Below are 24,728 nucleotides of genomic sequence, written 5' to 3'. Positions count from 1 at the left end.
ATGAAACACAGTCAGGGGAAGTAAATCATCTTCAAGGACGCGGCCTCCCCAGCAGTTAGATGATCTTTAAAAAGATGTTTTCTCAGCCAAGCACCCGGGCGGCAAGGCTCCCCCCGCTTTAAGGAATGACCCTCTCTGCGGCTCCTGGGAGAATGAGGTTTCCGGCAGGACGATACCCCGCTCCTCCCGAGCAAACACACTGTCAGCCAAGGAAACATCACTAAAGGGCCAGTTTCTGTCTGCCTCCTTCCTGAAAACATCACCTTGGCCACCACAGCGGGGCCCGAGGGAGAGCCTGGCCACCTCCTCCTGGAGGCTGTTCCTTCCCTAAGTGACAGGCGGGTCCGTCATGCCTCCCCATCAGGTAGGACCTGTCAACTTGCAGGGCAGGACAGTCCACAGACAGTATCCTATGGTCTCCATAAATAAAAAGCCTCCTCAAGGACACACGGTGAAAGTACTCTGGTCTTCCCTAAAAAGAATGACAAAATATACCACTTCCAGCCCCCTGCCCGGACAGAGCGGACATCACCTGCATGGGGACAGTAGGATCTGTTGTACAAAGCAGCATTATTTGTAAGAGCCAAAGGGTGTAGATAACCCAAGTGTCCACTGACAAATGAACGGAGGGTCTAAGCACGTGTAGTACACAAAGGAATAGTATTTAGCCTCTAAGTTAGGAACCTGACCCGCACTACAGCAAGGATGAACCTGAGGGCGCGGCGGGAGATGCGCTGGGCAGAGGAGGGCACGTACTGTAGGATCCCACCTATAGGAAGCACCTAGGGTAAGGGGTCACATTCGCAGGGACAGAGAGCGGAGTGTGGTTTGCAGGGACTGAAGGAGGTCAAACGGGGGGGTCGTGGCTCACAGGGACAGTTTCAGCCCTGGAAGAGGAACCGTTCCGCAGAAAGACGGTGGGGATGGATGCACAACAGTGTGACAGTCTTCGAGGCCACATAACTTTCCACTTGAAAAGGGTTAAAATGTTAACTTTCACGTGATGAATGTTTTACCCACAATAAAAACTTTTTTTTCTTCTTTTTTAATTTTAACAGCCTGTAGTATTGGCTCCGACGGCCTACAGCAGGCTGCACGGGCAGCGACTTCTGGAGTCGAAGGCATCACCTCCCAGAGAAACGACAGGACACTGGCAACTGTCCCGTGAATGAGGTCTGGAGGGTGCATAAATCCTTAGGTGAAACCTGGTTTTCACCGCAGGACACTTCAATCCTTTAACAGGTAACCGGTCTTGTTAAGTCCCCAAGGGAGCTTACGGCACGCACCACCTCTTATTTGACCAACGTGAATTTATTTATTGTTAATTTTTGTTTTTGAGGAAACAACTACCCAAACGAGTGTCCCATGCGCTCCTTGGGAAATCTGGGGCTAGGACATTTTCCAGGAAGGTCCCAGAAAAACGCACTGCTATGAGGCCAGAGGGGTGTCTCATTAAATAGGGTCACTCCTTATCACCTTATCAGAGCCCGATCCTAGGGGAACCAGGCTGCGAGCACACGCGTCCCCAGAAACCGCAGGAAGGAGACGGAGAACACGCCGGCTGCCCGCGGGCCGGACGCCGCGCCCGGAGGAGGGGACCTGGGGGCCCAGCGCCAGCAAACAGAGGGCCTGGGGCGGGGGCGGCGGCGCGCACTCCGAGCACGAGCACGAGCACACACAGTCCCCCAAGACGCACGCGCGTGCGGGGCGTCCCGCGACCCGGTCATCGCGTCGGCCTCTCAGCGGCGCGGCGTGGGCGGGTTCCTGCCCCGGGCCCGGGCGGCCCGCGGGCCGAGCATGCGCGTTCCCGCGGCCCACAGCCGAGCCCGCACCGGGCAGCCGCACGCGAGCGCGCCGGCCGATGCAGTCAGCACCTCGCGGCCGCGCGCAGAACCACCGCGCGCAGAGGCCTCACCGCACGCGCCCGCATCTGGCTGCACCGCACACACCCCACCGCCCTCCTGGGAGCTGTAAAGCTCAGAAAACTAAAAAATAAGAAGAGATGCCGAGTTGAATGTCATCTTCATTTTGTCTGTAATTGTTGAAGGTTTAGGACGGTGCAGGGTTGGAAGGTTTGACGCTCAGGTCCTCAGCCAAGGGGCCCAGGCAGCCTCGCTGGGCCGCCCCGAGGCCCACCTCTGTGGGTTCGGCTGGGGACAGTCAGGGCTCGGAGGCTCTGGGCAGGGCGGAACCCGAGTGACGATGCGGGAGCAGGTCCCCCAGCAGCTCCGGTAACTCACCCCCCGGGCAGCTCCCAAACCAGCGTCCGCGGGAGGAGGTTCCCCTCCGAGACTCGGTCTGTCCACTTCTGTGAAAGCAACACTCGTGCCTTAGCAAGTAATTTCAAGGAAGTGTTTGTTGTTGTTTTGAAAAGAGAGAGCACAAGCAGGGGAACAGCAGAGTGGGGTGGAGAAGCAGCTCTGCGCTGAGTGGGAAGCCCGACCAGGGACTCGATGCCAGAAGCCCAGGATCACGACCCAGGCTGAAGGCAGCCACTTGACCAACTGAGCCACTCAAGCGACCATCAAGAAAAGGTGTTATCTGAACCCATTTGGTTCAGCCTGGGAGGCCCATCACTGTGGGTGTCACCGGTCAGCTGGTCTGTCTCCCTCAAGGGATGGAAGCGGGACTGCCCACTGCCTACACCCCAGCGGGCACCCCTCCATGCGAGCTGAATAAAGAAAGGACTTCTGTCTGGGCTCTGGGAGCCCAGAACCGAGAAACGCCCTGTAACAGCACTAGGGTTTGTGCGGCATCCGCAGGCCCTCAGCCGCAAAGGTGGCCTCTCCAGGTCTGGAATGGCACAGACACGACTAAGTTGGCACCTGCCTGCCCCCGAGGGCATTCCCTCCCCTGACCGACTGGGGGGTGATCAAACCACACTCCATCCCAGGCCGCCTTCCTCCTGAGGCAGTCCAGTCTACACCCGGAAGCTCCTGTGGTTGAGCCGAAATGAGTTTCACCAACCACTCCACAGCCCCGAGGCGACCATGACTGGGGTGTCGGGAGGAACCACACAGAGCAGCCCCAAGCCTCTTCCACAAGGAAACCCTCCGAAGAGGTATGGGTTTTCGGTGAGCTTTTCCCCACCTGGGTGCCTGCGTCCGTGGTGTTCCAGGGAGGGGTCCCTGCTGTGCCTGGCCTGCTGGACTCGTGGGAAGGGAGCCCCAGCGAGCTCTCAGGTGAAGCCCAGGATCCTCCCTGCTTTCCCTGACCCAGGCTCAGATGCCCCCCTTCCAAGCACACCTGTGGGGAAGCAGCATCAAGGTCCCTTCTGTCCCGGCCACGCTCCTGGGGATGGTATGTGTTGACCCTCCTGCCCTTGGGCCAGTGCAGGGTCTGCCTCTGGCCACCCCATCCTGTGGCTCTTGCCCATCGCACACTGGGCTCTTTTGTGCCAATGTGCGCCCCTTCCGGGAGTCTCCAAGTGCAAGCCTATGACCCCCAAATCCATATCCCCTCCCCAGGTCTGCTGGTCTTAGGCCTCATCAGGGGACGGCACCCGAAGCCTGGGCTTTGTCATGCCTTCCCTTCACACATGTTTTCAGAGCCGAGCCGGCCCCGTGTCTCGCACAAAGCAGCAGCTCCAACCGGTATGACGTGAATCTGCCATGATGGGCGTTCCGGACACTCCCAAGTCAGTTATGGGCAAACGCAACTCTCCTTCTGTCCCCTCCCCAGACAACAGCACACTTTCTCCTGAATTCAAGAAGCCCCTAACTCAGTGGTTATGAACCAACCATCCCAAACAAGTTACCCATTCCAGAGAAGCAACGGTTGTCCTAGTTCCCAAACCCTGCATCTAGCCCTCCCGGCCGTAGAGCGCAGACCACCAGCGCCCTGACACTGCCCAGCACGCCTTGCAGAGCCGTCCAGCCGGGCTTCCCCTCCGGTCCTGTAGCCTTCTTCCGCCAGGCGGCCTGGGAAGCCCCACGCTTGCAATCCCAGAGTCAAAACCTCCATGAAAGCTATGTCCTGCCAGGGGCTACGAAACCCTAGACAGACCCCTCCCCTTGCCACGCTATGAAACCCAGACAGACCCCTCCCCTTGCCATGCTATGAAACCCAGACAGACCCCCCCCCACCACCACCACCACCACCACCACGCAGCCAGGCTTGAGTGCAACCTGGTCCCGGGCAGGACCCCGCCCCACCTTGTGAACGACCCTATCCTCAAGGCGAGGCTCAGATGTCACCTCCGTGGATGCCTCTCTTAATCCCCGACCAAATCCACCATCCCCTAAAGGCCTGAGAGAGGTTTACCTGCCCCTCCTCGTGTCCAGACTGTGAACTTGCACTCCACTCACGTGCTCAGGCCACCCCACCGGCTGCTCAGGGGGCCGTGGTCGTACTACCCCCTCCTTCCGGCCCACGAGCGTCCGAGGCAGCGTCACTGAGATGCCCGTTCTGCAGGTGAGAAAGCCGAGTCTCCACGAAGCCGAGCAGCTCCCCCAGGTCCCACGGGGAAGGAACCACGGGCTATCCGCACGGGCGACCTGACTCCCAGGCAGGCCCCTCCACCCAGCCACCTCAGGATGAAGCTGCTTCCCCCGTCAACATCCCGACACCAGGGAGCACATCCCGTCCATGCTGTGGATGTGAGCGACCCAAAGCCTTTCTGTACGGAGTGTTTAGAACACACTCCAGTCATGGCAGCGAGAGGAGAGTCTGAAATGTGGACACTCTTTGGCCCAGTAATTTCACTTTCGGACGTATAGCCAGGATCACGGTATGAAACACAAAAAATGCTTCATGCACCAAGAGGTCCTTCATAGTGTCATTCCGGACAGAATGGCCACACTCAGAATGATCAACAATAAAAGAAAATTAACTGATTTGTAGTTTATTCTGAGGATGGACTATCAACCAAACGTTAAAAAGTATCTTTAATGACTTGGGCAGGTCATGAAGTGGAAAAAGCTAACGAAAAAACTGTACACATGGAACCAGGGAAATTGTTTGAAAAGAACAGTGGGTTTTTCCTAGATAATGAACCTATGCATTATGTGGAGAGACGTGGCTCTTGATAAATCTCTCTACCTTCAAAACCTTCTTCAGTGTTTTCAGCTCAGCAAACAGGGTTAGCCACCTCATACTGTTTCTGGAAGAAAAGAGCTGGCAGCAACCCTCCTGCGAGCCCCCAGCAGCCACTAGCCGGACCCTGGGAACGGGCCCCCCCCACGAAGGGAGGGCTCAGCCTGGGAGTGGAAATGTGCAAAGGGCTTCGTTAACTATTATTTTTCAAAACATGTTAAAAAGTAAAGGGGGCAGGAACAGTGAGGGGTGCAGATGGTTATGTGGTTCCGGTAAGAGGGGCTGCAGTGGGCAGGAAGGTCTCCTGTTTCTGGGCTGCATCCCGGCCCCCAGTGTGTGCCGGAGAAGGCTGCCGAGTCCCGTCGACGTGCACAGGTGCCAGGGCCTCTCCGGCGGCCCACAGCCCGCCCGCTCAAGGGCCACCACTCTGCACCACGTCAGCCTTCTAGAACGTTAGGGTGTGCACCTTCACCATCTACCCTCCCAGCTACAGTCCTGGAGGTCGGCCTCTCCCGGATGTTGTGCTCCTCTACCGTGTTGTTTTAGCCCGCTGACCTGTTTTTTGAGTGAGTTCACATCTCAACGGTAATACTCGAGGGGCCGGAGGAAGCGTGGAGCCGGAGGGGCAGCCGGGGCCCCCTCCCCTCTGCCTGCACTGTGACAGCCTTCTGACCCTAGAGTTGTTTTCCCGCTCCCTCTTCGGATGAGGCGGGCAGGGTAAAATTAGCTCCTGCAGACATATCCCTTAACCCGGTAATCTGCATTCCGGTGGCCCATTCCACGGGCTCGACGGCCCAAGCACAGGTCAGGACGCTCACGGTCACGTGGGATGGCCACAGCCCATAACAGGTGCAAAGGATTCGACTTTCATACAGAGGAAGGCATGAAGGGGCCGCACTGAACGTTCCAGACGGACTCCTCAAGCCACAGAGCCAGCCTCCCCTACCCATCTGCCCTCCTTCCGAGAACTTCAGGGGCTGCCTTGGCTCCACGTCCCCAGCACTAACGATGACCATAAACACAGACTTCCCAGAGCAGCACCTCCTGCGTGCCCACAGCCGCCAGCACCCAGCGCACACGTGACCCCTCACCTTCCACTCCTCTCCACCTACCCCGGGAGAGCTGATGGATGGACCTTCCTGGGGCTCCCCCAGGGTCAGCTGGGCTCTGACCCTCTCTCCCCCTTTAAAAGCAATGCTCGAGCCCCCCGGGGCACCCCCAATGGCTCCTGCCTTCCAAATCTGGGCTCGGGCCAAGGGCACTCACATTGCGGGGTCAGAACCCTTGGAAGACCCTAAAAGCGACTGAATTCCCATTTAAGAGTTTGGACCTGGGGAGGATGAGAAGCCTGGCCTCGCAGGACAGGGCTGTCCCGAAGATGGAGATTCGAACACCATACCCAGACCATGTTGCCTGGAAAGTCCGGCCAGACACCGGGCGTCAGCAGGTGGCAGGGAAGGAGGCTCTTGGTTTTGCCACATCTGCATCTGGAGGAACGGGCTAACCGGCTTTTCAAGACGAGGCCCCTGAGCCACACCTGCCACACACGGCAGGGGCACAGAGTGTGTGCGAGCGGTGCTCGAGGGAAGGGGTGACCCGGGCAGCCTGGACCTGGAGGCCGGGTGTGTGGGGGAGGGTGACATTCCACCGGCGTGTCTCCAGAGGGTCCAGGCGAATGAGGCCACAGCTGGGGCCCCTCCTGAAGGACAGATTGCCCATCACTTTTGTGACGAGAGGGCAGACAGGTGAGACACCAGGCGAGGAACCCCAGCCCTGTCACCTACGGACAGTACGGCCCCAACCCCTCGTCAGGGCCCCTCAGTTTCCTCAAACCACATTCAGGACAACTACCGGTGTCTTTGGGGGAGGCGGGGCTCTAGGAAGTGCTGACGGCAAAGGCAAAAGCCCTCCACAAGGCTAAGTCCGTGTCTGCAGCCCTCCCGCGTCCTCCTCATGCCCGGCCGACGCAAACTGAGCTGGGAACCGCCTGTGGAGCGGCCGGCCCCCTGCACCGTCAGACGCACCCCTGCGTGGCCGCACACCTCACAAGCTGTTGCCAACCTCCGAACCATCGGGACAAAATCAGGAACGTTCGTCCCGACAAGAGCCGACCCGTGACTGGGCCTCGGCTTCGGGTGGACGGTGCACCTGACCACCAGACTCAGAAGCAGGACCAGGGGTCGCTCAGGAAGTTAGTTCTTGAACTTCTGCATCCCCCAGGCCCTCCGTCTGCCTCTGCCGTCAGGCAGCTCCCCTGGTGACCACACCTTCCACCAGGGAGCAGAGCAAGGAAGGCAGGTAGGAACTCGCCGGGACCCCAAGTGCGTTCCTGGTGAGCTGCTCGTCCCGAGTTGGTGGAAATAAAGGGCGAGGATCGGGCCGGGAAGCTTTGTTTACCGAGTTCTTTTCCTCATTAGCACGCATCATTGGGAGTTGGCTGTGAAGGAGGAAAATGGATATTTAAAAGTGGCTAATCTCAAACACAGGTCTGTCCCTGCTTGGTTACCGGCTTCCAGTAAATACCAAACTTTGCTATCACATTGCCACCTGGTGAAACTATACGATCAGACCGACTTACACGTTTATCTGCATCAAACTAGGTTTTAGAGCAGCAAATGTGATACCGTGAACAGATGGCCATTAGATCAAAACACACCTACTCCAAGGGGCCCGTTCACAAAAGGGTCTCACACACACCTAAGTGATGAGTGCACAGCTGCAATTCATTGTGGAATCTCGGAAAACACGCTTTCTTCCAAATTTATAATTGATCACTTGTAAAGTGACTTCACCTCTGTTCCCAAGAGAGCAGGTGGTTTTGATGAAAGTTCGATTATACTGGGAAATAAAAATGCAGAGAAAGCAGATATAGGTACAGAGCTCCTTCCTTCCTACTCGGAAAAGGACATTACAATACAAGCAGGATATATGTTAATTTACGAACATAAGTTCTGATTTTCTGCAGGAAAGTTGACACTCTGCCAAGCAGAGCTGAAAGGCCACTTCTGCTCACATGTGATAGGAACAAAAAATTTTCTGTCACTTTGGCAGATTTTAATTGCCTAGTACCAATCACTAATGGACTGGTCTGCTACACCATCTGATTTATCCTGGAATCGCTTCTTTATTTAAAACCCGATAGGAGCCATTTTTAAGGACAGCAGAGTCTGTGACACAATGGCCTGTGATTTTTACCCATCTCTAATTTTAATTAGGAATCCACAGGTAACTTCCCGAATTGTAATTTCTTCTTCTGCTCACTGCCCCAGAATTCAGTGTCGAGTTCTTAAGTGAGAAGGAAGAAACCCCCTTTCGAGGCTCCTTCCCTCTGAGCACACCAGCTCATGTCCTTGCGTCCATTGTATTGATGCAACTGAGCCAGTGGGACAGAGACCACAGACTTTCACTGGTTTTCAAGAGGAAAAATTCATGAGAACCTCGCAAAATTAAAAGAGAACTTAAAATGGAGAAGAACGAGAAGTCAATCATCCTTCTACGAACCTGGGAAATCACGGGTATACGTCACTACCGCTGGATGGTATGTTAATGAACTAGGCACACGTTCTCTTGTTCCCATGGCTGTCGCCATCACCAACAGATGCATGCCCGGTGCCAAGCATGGGGACATCCTATGCTTTTGGCACCTGCCTCCACACTGAGGAAGGACGGACACCGCACTCTGGTGGTCTGATGAGTCTGGGCCTACAGACCCAATATCAGCAAACCAGGCCCCAAACACTGGGTTCCAACCTGGTGTTATTGACCAACCCTGGAAAAGACTTTCATCAGATAGGGTCAGGTTCATCCTGAGAGATGACACTGGGAGATCAGAAGGGGAGACTTGGGCACAAACTCTCTTCAAATGGCTGATATCGACACGAGGAAGGTGACTCAGCCCAAGCATCTGTCCGTGCTCGTGCCACCTGCCGTGCACAAGAGCCATCACCAAGAACCAGTAACGAGTGTCTCCCCATCCAGGAGACACAGTGCGCCCCGCAGTTCCCCACCATGTCTTCTGTTACAGAGGGAACATCCCTAAATAGGGGCACAGGGACACACAAGTGTCCCTGTGTGGAGAGAATAAAGGGCTTTCTAGGCTCCGCTCCCCCTCAGAAGGGCTCACGTCTCAGGAGTGCGTCCCCACTTTCGAATCCAGTGTCTTATTCTCGCAAAGGCACAGGATGAAAGAGGAGAAATGGGAACTTGAATATTTGGGGGACAATGATGTCATCAGGTGTGGGGAGACGCATAGACTTGGAGATGCCAGGGACAGGCTGACTCGTACTAGAAAGTCAGGGGAGTTTTTATCCTTGAGTACGCTGTGGCCAGATGTAGATCCTGTACCTCTGTGACCAAGCATGAGCCCCAGGGCCCTACATAAGCATTTCTGCACCTGGTGGGAAGCTTAACACGAGATCACAGACACCCGAGTCACAATGGTGACAATCCCAGGTACAGCCACACTACCAAGACTGAAAGCAGCATTCTCGCATCACAATACAATAGTGGGGTCTGTGTCTACTGTTATCAGTAAATTCTCATAACTGCTTTCCTAAATGCTTTTTAAAAATGTTTACCTAGGCAGAGGCAGAGATAGAGAGAGAGTCCACCCGGAATTTAGGCAATTATTTGTGATGATCTTTTGTTTTCATTACAAGATACAACTTTCTAAAAATCCATATGGGTACAAATGTACCAAAATATAGTCCTCGTTTTATTTCTGGTAATGAAACTGTGAGAAGAATATACTTCACACGGTGAAGGGATGTAATTTCTCAGCCTAGGAGATTTTGATGCGAGCAGCTACTTTTGCACAGAAAACCGAGTCAGCCCCACGCCACTGCGTCTGCTCCACCAACCCCCCCCCCCCCACCAGCGCCGCCACCTCCCCTCCTCCCTCACCACCCCCCGCGTGGAAATCTGATGAATGAGTAAGCTTGGAAATGGTAGCTGCTGTATAAAATTCTCCTTTTACAATTACTTACAGAAATAAATGACATTTCTTCCCATCAAATAAAACAAAGACTCCAAATCATCTTCTGCCACTTCTTTTTGTGTCAAAACAGCTTTGCCATCATCCCCCCCGCCCTCCCTGAGCCTAGCACGCGGTGTGGAGTGTGACACTCTGAGCACACGCAGTGTGTCCCGATGTCAGCAGGAGAACACGCCTAGCAGCCGCACAGAACATCTGAACAATCACACATCAGCACCCACCAGGCAAGAGAGAAGGTGCTGCCAGCTCTGTGTGCACACGTGTGTATTCATGGGTGTGCGTGCATGTGTGTGCATTCGTGTGTGGATGTGTGTGCAGGTGTGCACGTCTGCACACGTGAGCATGTGCAGGTGTGTGTATAGGTACTCATTCATGTGTGTGTTCGTGTGTGCATGTGCATGCATTTGTGTGAACATGTACGGGTGTGTGCATCATTCATGTGTGCGTGTGTGAACTACACGTGTGTGCATGTGCATTGTGTGCACGTGTGTCTGTGTGCACATGTGTGCAAATGTGCAGCTGTGTGCATGTGTGTGAACATGTGCGGGTGTGCACATGGATTCGTGTGTGCATGTATGTAAACTGTGCGGGTGTGCTTATATGTGCATATGTGTGCATGCATGTGAGTGTGTGCATATGTGAATGAACAGAAAAATTTAAAAATACATAGACCTCATCATTCCCAAAACGGAGACCAACCACATCTTCTGGTTAGATTTCACTTTTTTAAAAAAAAATTAAATCTTGTTAATATTTTTTGTCATAAAATGTGCCTTCTGGACGCCAATGTGTCCCCAAAGATGTGCTGTCATCTTAAGCAACAGGAGATTCTGTGCATTCTAATGCAAGTGGACATAAGGCGATGTATACGGTCCCTGTTAGAGTTTAATCTGACACCAACAATGTGTGCCCTGCTGCTTTACAATGTAAATATACACATATTGTCTGAAAAAATATTTTCATCTCAAATTGTAATTACACAATGAGGCACAAACATCTTATCTTTGGCAAACTAGATAAAAATTATATTTCTCAAATTGCAGCCCAACATTTTAAAAAACATCTTTGTTTCTTTCAAGAAAACAAGATTTTCTCCATTCAACAGTCATTTTAAGAATGGTGAGAAGTGACAGCTGTATTTGTTTTTTAATGGGTAAATGTAGAAAAGTTCCAAATTCCCTCGAGTCTTCATAACACTGGCTCCGAGCAATTAGGTTCGTACCCACCCCCCGCCTGCCTCTGAATCTCCATCCCAATCACACAGAACAGAAAGGTGTTCTCCTGAAATGTCCTGTTCTCTATTCCATCAGAGGTGAATGTGCCAGAAAAATGCCCCCTCGCGATCCTTGTTCCTCAGATGAATGAACAGAAGTGTGGGTGCCTCGCCGGCCGGAAGGGCTGAACCAACAGTAGAAGAAAGGCTTTCCCCGGAGCACGACTTGCTTTCTAAAAGTCAGCTTTACACTGAGCTACAAAATCTAGCAGGTTACTCAAAATACCCATCCACACAAGCTAACAAGCACCCATCCGTGTCTGCTCCTACCTGATAACAAAATATCCTGATATAAAGTGAAAGACCTGAGATGCTCCCTTTCCCCCACCCCACCCCTGATTTGAATATCTGGAATCATTCGGATATGGGCATTTCATGTAATAGGTTAGACGACTCAACGTTGTCATATTTAACTCCCTTGGATTTTAAGAAATACTGTCTAGGTCGGAGGAAGATGGTGATCCTGGAAAACACAGTGTGTGCATCTAGCATTTTAGTTTGAAAACACATTGAATAAGCCACATTCACGTAGCTGAATTGACAAGGACCTTATGGGGCACCCGGCCTAACTGACTGTGTCTCTCGCTGGACACCCTGGTATTTCCTCTAAACGTCGAGTCATGTGTCTAGAACACAGTGAAAAGGAATGACTTTCAATATTTTTAAAAATGTGAAATAGCACCAACTACTCAGATAAAATGGCTTTTTCAACAATTAAGGATGGAAAGTGACTTTTTAGGCAAAGGGGAAAAAAACGTGCACAAAGCTGACCACTGGGAATTACAGGGAAATGAGGAAAACAGGGGTTCTCCTCCTCTCTTCCGGTCTTTGAGACCGGGTTCTCGAGGCATCCGGAGACCACCCCTGGGCTTCATCAGCCGAAGCTACCCCTTGCCAGCCCCTCGCCAGGGAGGAGGAGAGAGCCCCAGCCCCCCCCCCCGCCCCCTCAGTCCCTCAGAAGGGAGAGCGTGGGGTTAGCAGACGCCTGCGTGGGGACAACGGCGCCCTGCCCTGGCATGGCCGGGCCACTGATCTCATCCCAGAGAATTCCTTGGCCTTGCCCTTCCCCGTCCCTCTGATGAACGACACGCGCGCACACGCGGGCACTCTCATTAGGGCTCCACCACCAAAGGCACAGAGATGAATCAGTCCAGGTCCCTCCCCACTCTGCCCTGTCGAGATGATTCCATTGAAATGTTCATTTTCATCCCTGCCGGCAACATTAGAATGGAAGGTATTTAACCTGTTTCCATTACTTATACAAATCACCATTACGGGGCAGGACAGATGTTCGAATCACGGCACGTAACTGACTTCCATACATTCTTCACAGGACGTGTGGGGAGACGGAACACCGCTAGATCATATTATCCAGGCTCGATAATGTTCTCTCTGTTACCAGATTCATTAACTTCCCACATCAGCATTGCACTTGCTTTCTTCGTGGAAATTCCCAGGCTAGTTGGGCTCATTTAATTTGGAGAAGGAAGCCTTTCTCAGGGATGATGTTTTGATCAGGTGTGCTAAGAGAGTGGGGAGCAGCGCGGGCGCGGGCAGGAGGTGGGGAGAAACAACAGTGGGGAGAGGAAACAACCTTGTCGAAAATGTTACCTTTCCCACATGATGATGAAAGAGAAGTCAGTTAAAGACGCTGGTACTCAAAGATGGCTGTCACTTCACATAGACGCTGGCACAACTCACCTAGACAGGTGACACTTTGGTGGAGCAAAAATCCTGCTGCATTATTGAGCAAACCGGGGATGGGGGCACAGGCAGACTGCGGGCCCGGGATGCCTGGGGCACCCGGAGAAGTGAATTCGGCAGGTGAACGGATTGCACTCTTCATCTGCATCTTCAGTGGAGCTGGAGACAGTCTCCTGGCTAAAAGGCTGGAACAGGCGCCGGAGTCCCGGTCTAGGCACGAGCCCGGCCCCTTCTTCACCTTGTTTCTCTCTGGGATCCGAGGCAGAGGCTGGGAGGTGCTCCACATAATTGGGTGGGGGGGGGGGGGGGGGGGGACTCAGGGCCCTTCGACTAGTTATTACCTTCCTTTTCAGAAATGTAACAAACAACAATTTCTAATCAGGTTGAAGACATCTGCGCTTTGATCTCTGGCGAGGGGGGCGTGTGGCGCCCTGAGTCTGCCCAGCGAGCACATCTCTAGGCACCCTAGCTGCAGGTAGGCTCCTTGGAGAACATACAAGCTTCGATCACTTCTAGGCAAAGGTTTGGAAACAAAAGATTCATTCATAGAGCAGAAAAGACAAAACAAATTCTGCTCCAACCATTCCCCCCAGACAGCTCTCTAAGAGCTGTTAAAGGAAACTCCACTCCCAACTTCACGGTTTCCACGATCCCCTCTTCCTCTCTGTCTCCGTTGGTTCTGGGGATGAGACCACTTGGAAAGAAATGCTGGGCGTGTTAAAATGATTAAGCCAAGGAAAGGTAATAAAAATATTTGGAGGGAGAAGAAAAGCCCATAGCATCTGAACTACCCTATGGGAGAGGGTTCCAAAGTGGAGATCGGCAAAGCCAAGTCACACGGAGAAAAAACGCTGTTGACCACTAAGTGTTCTCAAATTCTTACCAGGGAGCCTGAAAAGAAAAGGGTACGTGCATATGAACACATTCTGTGAGGAAAGCGTGAGAGCCCACCATGGTCACCAGCGGCATTTTCTCCATGACAACACTGAAATCAGGTCCCAAACAGGAACAAAATATACTCTGAGATAATGATCCACCTAGATAGAGAGAGAAAGACTTTTTTTGGCCACTGGAAATTTATTTGGGAGGATTAATGATAGACTATTGTGTTGAAAGATGTAATTTGCTTGTTCTTGGGGAAACATTTTCTACCCACAGACTATCTGCTCAAGCAGCAATATGCTTTGGATGAAAACATCCTTGACTAATAACAGGAAGTATTTATTGAACCCTGTCTCTGGACCAGACACTCTCTGAAGTGCCCTGCATTTACTAACTGTGTTGGGCTCTCCCCAGCAATAAGGGGGAACGCCCACTCTTCCCATCCGCTTCTGCGTGGGGACACGGGGCACGGGGATTCCGCGAGCCGCACCAGAGACGCCAGCACCAGCTCGTGGAGCAGGCCCCCCCACGGCCCCCCAAGCTGTCTGTTTCACAGCTGGACTCCGACGTGCGCTCACACTGCCGCACACGGAACCATTCCTATCAGGGACTGTAAGTGCACGAGTTTAAAATGAATCCTGTCTTCAGAATATGCTGTTTGTAAAATCAGATCTTTATCTACATGAAGGTCAGCGAAATTGCTCCTGGGCAGTTCCTCCCGAAAGTTGTGTTCGTCTGGATCAGCCGTGACAGGCTCCAGGGGAGAGCCTCTCCGAGGACTGCCGTCCACCGGAGGGCCGCAGGGTCTCCCTGGAATCCACGTCCAGCCCTGCGGAGCCAGGCTGGTCCCAGAGGCAGAAGTCGCATGGCGTGACTGGGGTCGGGGGGGAGAGAAGGGGTGAGTGTTCCGTGGGGACTGGGTTCCCGTAGGGGAGGGAGGATGACGATGTTCTAGTGATGGAGAGTGAGGACAGCCGCACCAGCGTGGAGGCCACTGAACGGAGCTCAAGTGGTAAATCTCACGCTGTGTGCATTTTACCACTATAAAAAAAGGGGAGGGACCAAAAAAAAAAAAAAAGACTCTGTTTGCAGCCATGCCCACCCAGGCCCCATCCCCAGGGCCTCTGAACCGGAGAGTGGGTCTGCGTTGCCACCTGCCAGCCCTCCGGGACCCTCCCACCTACGCACAGGTCATCCCAGGCCTAGTAAGCTGTCCTCCCGCAGGGCCTGTCTCCGCATCCCGGCGGACCTGGGCTCCTGGCAGCTAGCACGCAGCCTGGCCCCAAACCTCTGTGCAACAGTGACCGGCTGGAGGGAGGAACTAAAGAAGCAGGACACACGCCGTGTGGCCCGAAGCCAGTCGCCAATTGATGGAGATGGCCGCACGGAGGCTCTGCTCTGTGCGTAGAAACGGAACACGTCTCCGTGCGGCCCAGTCACCTGGGAAGGTGAACCTCACCGCACGGGGGCAGAAATAACTTTGCTCATCCCTCTCTAGTAGAAAATGCCCCGTTAAAACGACCTTAAAAAGCCAAACCCTGAACCTCCACAGTGTGTGGCAGCGACACGGACCCTCCCCTGTGTCACTCCCACTTCCTCCAAAGTTCCGTCGGCCCCCACGGACCGGGCCGTGCATGGGGACACCACGCCAACAGGGACCACGGAGCCAAGAGAACAGCTGGAAGGGGCGAAAGCGCCGCTCTGAAGATCCATCCTTCCTGAGTGGTGCCTCCCGTTAAATCAGTACGAAGATCTGCCAGAGATGTCCTGCTACACCATTTGGCTGATGTCAAACCTAAATAAACCACATCAGAAAACCAGCAAGTGGCAGGAGAGAGGCGAATGGGCGCCGAGCAGCCCCACGGTGACTCGCACGGTTTGCTTGCTGATTTTGGGGGGGGAGGGGCCCGGGGGGAGGGCGCTCGTGACAATCACTGCAGTCATTTGCAGTACTAATGTCCAATTCAGCTTCCTTTCATTCTCCTGATTTAGGTGGTCAGAGTGGTTTCGTAGCCGACACGGGGAAGCTGTGCTGTTTAGCAGGCTGTTTAATGGGAAACTGGCAGTCTTATTTCTTTTCTAGATTTGGTTTGTCACTAGGTCTCCATTACATGCCACTCAGCTTTGATGTCTTTGGACAGGACTGATCAAAAGATGTCATTTGACCTACACAGCATGGCAGAAACTTGGAGAAGTCTCATAAAGCGACACTCCGGCTGTAAATAAAATGACATTATTATTTCCTCTCTCCTATCATGTAGAAAAGCCAATTATGGTAATGCACTGCATGTCAATGAAAATACAGCAATCTTTTTGGAGCAGCGAGTGCAGGCTTCACCACTGCAACTCTCCTTCCTGGGAAAATTTGCCCATTGGAAAATGAAGAGGAAAGAGGTGATAGATGTCCTAAAGACGGTTAATAAAATCCCGGACAGCCAAGAAAAGTGCAAGTCAGCAAAACAACCGCAAGTGCAAAATGCAAACTGTTAAGTTTCCAAATTATCTAATAATTTAATCTTCAGTGATTTATATTCCAGCACCGAAATGGCCAGTATCATGTCGTGCATTGCTCTGTGTTTGACTGACAGGAGAGGCGATTTATGGTCCTAATAAGCCCCTTCATCCCCACTGCTCCTTAAGGAAACCAGCTGGGGGCGGGGGGAGAGGGCCTCTAACCTTGTCCCTGAGATTCACCGGGAAGTTACAGCCCTGCCTGCGTCTGTACGACCAGGGAGAAAGTCCTGTGGGATACGGGCGGGCGCTGTGGTGGTTTGAGAATGCCCAACTGTATGCATGAGAATGCCCAACTGTATGCATCGCCACCTGGGCAGGACCTTCCCCACCTTTTTCTCCCCAAGTCTGCATCAGAACCGAATATGAATATGCGTACAAAGGCTCCATGAGTGCCCATCTGCAACATTCCAGGGCTTCCTCTCCCTAGCAGGGGTGACAGCATCTTGAACTGGAGGCCGCCACTCCCCGGCGCATGCTCCCCGGCCAGAGGCAGCGCCTTGCTCCTTCCCTGCTTTCTCCTCTCCCGCCTGCCTATCTTCGCCTCCCGCAGACACAGGAAGCCTCCCGCCTGCCCTGGCTGCAGGCCCCACGCGGGAGCCAGGCCATTGTCTGAGCTCTGGAAGCCATGAGCAGCCCTCCGCCTGGCGGCCGCCCACCCCTGCCTCTCACCCCACGCGGACCCTGCAAAGGAGCCCCGCCACGGGGTCCTGCGCGGGGCGGCCGCTCGGCCCCGCAGGCCGTGCGTGAAACGGAGCCTGCTTGTTCCCCCACCATCCCGTGTGTCCGACATGCAGCGTGAACTTGTATTTTCTCGTGGCGGACTTTATTCACCATGGGAGAAGGCGGCTTCAGATCAGCCCGAGCAGGACGGTGGGCAGAAGCGAGACGTAAAACGAGGTGTCCCCCCTTCCCCGCCCCCCGGGGGAAGGCGTTCTAGTATTTCTGTATCCATGACATACATTCGTTTTAAGAAAAAATAGAACCATGCAATTAGTGTCCATTGAAATCAAGGAAATAAAGCAATATTCAGAGCCGCTACATCCATTACAAAAAATAAAAAGTTTTTGGCTCTGTCAGGAAAATGTTTAAATGTTCTAATTTGTTGGATTAAAAAAAATTAATTATGACAAGTCATTTCTGAACACACATTGCAGCCACATCTTTTTTTCCCCCAGCAATTTAATTTCAGTGCACAATACAGTGCAGATTAAATTTAGAAGCTTCATCAAATTTTAGGAACTTTAAATAATATTCTTTATGTCAACATGGCCAGGGGCTTCGCCAGACCTGACGTGTGGATGGCACCACGGTGCTGGGAGCAGACGCGCCGCGGTCCCCCCCACACTCGGGGCTCGAGTCCTGCAGGTGATCGATGGGGGACCCGCGACCATACTTCTTGACTCAAGGGCCATCAATCGCAGTGTGCAGATAGGAGCCCAGAGAAAATCTAAACTGTGCAATTTTAGTCCCACTTTTTGGCTTTCAAAGGACATCCTCATGTTTCAACAGAACACAAGTCTGAGACTTGTTTTTTTCCACCCTTCCGGTGTTCTTCTGGAGGACAGCAGTTAGGACGGTTCCTCCCACAGACGACGTGGGTCTGTGTTCATGAAAACTGCAGTCCAGGTGGATCTGCAGCTCGGCACCACACAGCGGCCTCCCTGGGCACACACAGGCCCTATGCTGAGCTCACAGGGACAGCATGCCAAGGACGCTGAACTCTGATTGTAGCCTGGAGGCCCGGGTGTGTACGATCCGTAAGTCAATCTACAGCTTTTCAAGTCTTGAGGGCTCCTTCAAAGAGCTGCTGCTTGGCCGACATGGTTCTTACTTGGAAAGAAAATTCGAGAACAGAGGAGTGACTTGATTATCACAGGTAGTCACGGACAGGGTGAGATCCTACCACAGGACCACACCTTTACGGTCTGTGCCAGATCTGCAAATGCACAGAGTGTGCATCAGTGCCTCGTCCCCCGGCCATCCCTGCTGTGATGGGACAGCGTCTATCACATGTGCTGGGGGGAGGGAGGGACAGGGCTCTGCCCTGTGAGTTCAGGAATCCATAAGGACTCGTGCACAGTATCACTCACTAGAATCAAAACTTTCTCCAGATCTCATTTCACCTCAAGCCGAAAGACCCCAATCTTTTAAAAAATTAATAAAATTAAATTAAAATAAAAAACCACTTTTTAAAATGAAAAGTAATTCCGAATGCACCTAAGAAAAACAATATGCGACAGTAAAGCACATTTTAGTAAATGTAAGTAGTTCATTGGCTTTCGGTTGGGAATTTGTGGCTTTGTGTAAGGGGAGAAATACTAAATTCTTCATCGGGCAAGAATTTCAAAGTATTTCTGCATCTCTTAAGTTTTGATGGCACTTCGTCCAGAAAGGAAGAAGGGATGAGACGGGGGGCGGGGAGCAGATTTATCGATACCCGTGGATATTTCACTCCCTACCCCAATATTAAATTTTATGTGGGGAATCTAGGAGTTTAAAAGCTTCACATTTTTGTGTAATAAAAAAGAAATACAATATCCTGTTGCTATGCACAGTGACACTTTATGAAGGAAAGAAAACCATTCTCCTTAGCTATTCTTTGAAATACGACCTACCACGTCATTTAATTTTTGAAAACCCTAAGGTCATGTAACACACTTTCTCTGTCATTTGTAAGTACATTAACTCAGTGGCCATACGACAGTGAAATTATGATAATGGGCTGTGAAAATGGGTCAGGCAGGCACTGCATTTCATGCTAGCTTCAAACAACCATCAGAGCACAGCTCCAATCAAATATGACAGTAGAAAAGCACGGAGTTTACTTTTCTTAAAGTGTTTCTACTCACTCAAGTCCACACGCAAGACGCAAGACGAGCCAAAGGGGTCCCACCTCAGTGGTGAGGGAACTGTGAGAAAGTTACCCCACTGAGAGATACATTTCTCTCGCAAAACAGTTCTGCCTGAAAATCACAGATGTTGTGGGGAGAGGGAGGTAGAGGTCAAAGCAGGGTTCTTTCCAAACCATTTCTCCACCATGATCCAAGATCTGAACAAACAAGATCATATTCTGAGAACTACCCCACAGAGTGGGGTTAAAAAAAAAAAAAAAGAAGTATATGTGTGTGTGTGTGTGTGTATATACACACACACACACACACACACACACACATAAAAAGTTTATATGTGTGTGTATATATATATACACACACATATATAAAAAGTATAAAAAATATATATAAATGTAAAAAAGTATATATGTGTATATATACATATATGCATATATATTTAATAAAATAATTATATTATATATTAATATATAATATGTATAATATAGTATTATATTATAAATAGTATAATTTTAAAATAATAATTCTATATAATAATATAAATATCTTTTGAAAACAGAAGCAATTTCACATATTCACTTGAACAAACAAACAGAAACCCTTTCCGTAACACTCCTTGTGTGCTCAACGGTCCTGGAAAAGTAAGGAAGAATAGGAAGGAGAAGATTTTGCTGGGCTGGCAGGTCTCTGACTCAAGTGAAACTGAACGGAAGAGTTTGGAACTGAGAACCTCTGTCCCTCAATTTCAAAAAAAAAAAAAGACTTGTGAGTACTGTTGAGGAAGGGAAGTTTTAAAAAAAAAAAAAAAAAAGACGCTTAAATATACCCGTCCTCATGGGCTTATCTGGACTCACTTCTAACTGTCCAGCATCCCCTGGGGCTTTGCCTCACAAGGTTGGCTGGTCCCACCGCCCTCGCCCGCAGGAGACCCTGCCCAGGGCACCTCCCAACGCTGGGCGGCCACCCTGATCCCCAAGGAATGGACTATGTGCTTATGTATCCCGTGGCAATTCCTTTTGAATAGCCCTTTCTTTTTCTTTTTTTCCCTCTGTACTAGAAAATAAAATAAAGTAATAATAACACTAATAATAAAATAAAATCTGTCAGTATAATAGTTCCTGGGAGAACTCTAAGTGAGAGGCTGATGAACAGAGACACAGAAACACCATCCACATGCAAAAGTTAACTGAATGGCAGAGATAATTGCCAGGATAATTATTTTGATAGAAGCCAGTTGAAAGCTTCTGTGGTGTGTTTTACTATTCCCGTTAAGGGTAAACTATCCATTTTACATATACGCTATTCACGATGACATTTTATTTTTGATTTCTTTTTGGAAAATAATTGTAATGAAAACCAAAGACTTGAAGAGGATAGCGAGCTAGATAAGCTTTGACACGTATTTCGGATTCCTGTACCATAATCCTATCAATGAGTGACACTATGTATTCTCGTAGGGCAACATCGCCAGTGTATAAAATAACATTGCACTTTACAACAAGAGAAGGAACACTAAGGATAGTCGGGACCCTCCTGTGGTCAGCATCAGCGCCAGCAACTTGAAGCTCTAGAGTTGACTGACAATGGAATTTACTGTAGTAGAACTACAGTAGCCTTGAGCAAAGATACAATTATAGCTGAAAAGCATCTTGGGTTCCTGACTGTTGCTGGCATCATGATATAAATCAACAGTTGCTTCTTCCCTTTTCCTCTGCAGCCCCTCCCCTCCAAACTCAAGACACAGAATCCTCCAGAATCAAAAACTCGGTAAAAGGTCATTTTGTTTTCCACTATGCCATTAAAACGGCGTAGCTAGATCTGACACGCATATGCAAATCAGCTCAGAAAAACACTGATTTTCCTTCACACTGAATTACTGCATCTGTATGAATATTGATACAAACACCACAACTAACAAACACACACACACACTCTCTATGTTGCAAGATGCAAACAAGAAACATAGACATATTGAATGCAGCTACGGTTTCTTAGTCCCGTAACTCTCGCAAACCATGCCCTCGGTGGACAAATACCTATTTCAACTCATTTAATTGTATTAAGAGTTAGGAATGCTAACATTTGCTTGCAAGAAAAGGGACTTGTAAAATACACAACGTGGTACCAGAAGAATATATTATCGATAACTTACTTACATGGGCATTGAACACAAAACAGAAGTGTGTACCTCGCTAAGAGGTCAAGAAAGAATGAGACGGGTTGAGGGTGAAAACAGCAGCAACGTGAGTGGAGGTGCCGGCTGGGCCCACCCTTACAGCACCTTTTAGTCCTCGGAAAGGCATCTTGAGTCAAAGTGATAGAAGATGAATCTGATTGTGACACAGAAGTAGTATTACTTGGGTAGATTACATTGCTGTCAAATAACTGCTTGTTCTTTATTTTTTGTTTAAGATAGGACGGCCAGTCCCACATTTACGCAAATATTTAATGAACTTGTGTATTGAAGAGAATGGAGCGTCTTCTCACCTTATTTCGATTGTCCTTATCACTGGGAAGCCTTGACCGATATCCAGAAGCTACCCTGAGTCTCCATCTCCTCCTCTGTGAAAAAGGAAGGGGTGAAGCAGATGACCCTTAAAACCCATTCCAACCTGAAAACGTGCTCCAAGTCTTTCGAGGGCAAGAAGAAGCAACGCGCGAGGGCAGAGACGATGAGTAAGAAGACGAAGACGGTGATGAAGACAGTGATAAAGACAGTGGGAGAGAGTGAAGTGCCGAACGGGCTGGGGGAAGGGCGCTGGCCACAGCTTGAAGAAAGAGCTTCTGCTTCCCAGAAAGAGGAGGGGGCAAAGGAGGGCTTCTGAAAGGGAAAGCAATGAGCTGCCCTAAGCAGTCAAAAGGGATCACCAAAGGCGGCAAAGGGTAGTGACAATGCCAAAAGCGGGCAGCAGGAACAGAGGCCTGGCTGTCGGGGAGCCTCTGGTGCTTGGGAACTGAGAAAGGGCCTTGCTTCCACCAAAGTGGCCTGCACTTGCTTTCATTCCAGCAGGGTCAGTCTTGAGGCCAAGAGATGGGCCTAATCCAGTGTACTGCCCTCTCGGGTTCAACAAGCCTACAAGTTACACGTGCCATCGCACACAGGCCACGGCTCGCAGACCACCTGTAACAGTGCCGAGCGCCAGGCAGACACCCAGTGAAGACCTACTGACTGGATAAAAGCATATAGAAAAGCATATTATTGTCTTTAGTCTGACTCAAGATCGTGCCATACAATGTTCTTACCTGATGGCATCACCTCTGTATTTTCTTTTTTTAAAAGTACAACAAAAGGGGAATGTAGATCGTGGTCAGGATCTCCTTGGCAAACTTCCAGAGACCACACAAATGCTTTCTGAGAAATCAGGGAGTTTTGTTAGTTCGGTGCAAGTTCTCTCCAAAACACGAAAGCCTTAGAGACCCAGTGTTGTGTCTCTCGGCTGGGTGGGAAGCCACCATCTCCTTGGGACCAGAGCCTCACCCGGAACCCTGAAATAATGCCAAAATGAAATAATACAACTCTTCCCCCCTGCAGAGGATGCAAACCCAAGGGCTTTGTTCAATGGTGGCCAAATCCCACGTGAGCTAGAGCCATTCCTTTGCTTGTTTATTGCACATCACTGTTAAGCTGATGCAGAAAATCACCCTATATGGAAACTAACATGTTCCCCCACATCAAAACTCCTGTTTGAGTTCCAACCCTCCAAAAGCATGGCTTTTCTTCTCAGCCAGTGATCCCCCAGCACTGAAATGCTGCAGCGATGAGAAGTGCACAGTGATTTCCTCTTACCAGTTCCAGTTAAGAAGTGAATACGTTATGTAACTATGAAATGAGAAATTATGTTTTCAACAAGGTAGGAAGAACCAGACGTCTTGAAGAAAGCCACAACAGGACTCCCAGCTTTCTGGGAGGTGGGAAGGCACCCGTCAGCTGGGACAGCCCCCGCGCTGGCAGACGGCGTGCTCTGCGTGGCCCCCTGGGAGAACTAAGGTGTCTTCCCCTCCGGATGTCTGCCTGTGCTTGAGTTTATGGTAATGGGTGCGTGGGTCAGGCCCCGTATTAAAGACGCCAGTATGAGCTGACAAGGATTCCAACGTTCTTTACAGAACATCTTTCTACAGAGATGACTGCTGTCCTTCAAAGGAATCACCCAGGAGGACATAAATTTGTTCCAGTGATGCTGCCATCAATCAAAGCGTTTTTGGAACTTCTCTTTTGGCAGATTCGTCAGCTCATCTCTTAGGAGACGGAGTTTCCTCCTCACAGTCACAGAATCTGCCGTCCTGTCCTCTCTCCTGTCTTCCCACCTTTCTACTCAGCCCCCGTAGCCAGCATCAGACCAATACTCAGGCTCTTCTTTTCCAACCACACCGCAGACCCATCCTCCCCCGCCTCCTTGAGATCAGGTACAGCGGAGGAAATGTGAGCAGAAGCGGTACTCTGCCCCTTCCAGGGAGCCCTGAGAGCTGGCGCGCGCGCCACCCGACACACCCGGCACGGTGACCAGCGATGGGCTAGCACATCAGCCGAGAGCCTGAGTGGGGTCCGGGTGCCACCTCCGCAGAGAGGGGCGTGCCGCTGAATGGGAAAGGCGGCTCAGCTATGTGAAGCCACGGGGATGTGAGGGCGGTTTGCTACTGCACACCCATTCTCACCAACACGGTCCTCTACCTCCTTCGGACCCACATTCTCGAGCTGGGTTGCAACAGCCGTCACCTTAGCAACTCAGCAGGCTAAGGACCTCCAGGAAGGAGTCTTTCGGGGACAGCTAGAAAATGAGGTCAGAGAGAGAGGAACTGCAGACCCCGACCGAGACCGGCAGCCAGGAGACAGTTGTACACTTTCCGTTGACTGGATGATTTTAACCCATTACATTTGACATCGGAGGTACTACAGAGATAGTATAAAACTATGAGCCGACCTGAAGCCAATCTGCCTGTGGGTCACTCCAAACCTGGGACATGAAGGCTTCCCTGGGCGTGGGCGTGTACTATGGCTGTCCGTTAGTGTCTGGCACCTGGGCATTCAGTGAGCGCACACTGTTTCAGGCCAATGCCAAACGATGGTGCCACGGTGGCAAACTTCTCAGCATCCAGGGGCATGCCCAGGGAGACTGGGGGTGTTGCCAACCCCCACCCCACTATTTCCTCTGCAAACTCTGGTCATAGGGGAATCAGCAGCTGTCTATGACTCTCCATCTCAGCACAGACGATGGGAACCCTCGGCATCACAGTGAGGCATGAGAAAATGGCAGGAAAAGATGACTCTGTCCACAGACCCAGAGATTCTGCCCACACTCTGCATATTCTAACGCCGCCGACTGAGCCGGGGTGATGTGGCAGCAGGTTACTCACCACAGAGACACACAGTGACGAGGCAGCCTTTGTCTTCCCAGAACTGAGAAGTACGATGTGAGAAGGACACCTTCCACCCGTTTTCATGCACGACGAAATGCTGGGAGCAGTCTCCCAGAGCTGCACA

At 51.2% G+C, this 24,728-nt stretch overlaps 1 protein-coding gene across 1 annotated transcript in view; it reads right to left on the bottom strand.

Moving 5' to 3' along the window:
* The window catches only part of TSHZ1 (teashirt zinc finger homeobox 1), a 74,362-nt gene that overhangs the window by 4,581 nt on the left and 45,053 nt on the right, over window positions 1-24,728 (bottom strand). The gene's annotated exons all lie outside the window — the stretch shown is intronic.

This window comes from Mustela nigripes, chromosome 8 (assembly GCF_022355385.1).
Source record: "Mustela nigripes isolate SB6536 chromosome 8, MUSNIG.SB6536, whole genome shotgun sequence".
In the NCBI taxonomy this organism is placed as follows: Eukaryota; Metazoa; Chordata; class Mammalia; order Carnivora; family Mustelidae; genus Mustela; species Mustela nigripes.
Note: the sequence above shows the minus strand (reverse complement) of the source record. Positions and strands in the feature narration are given on the sequence as shown.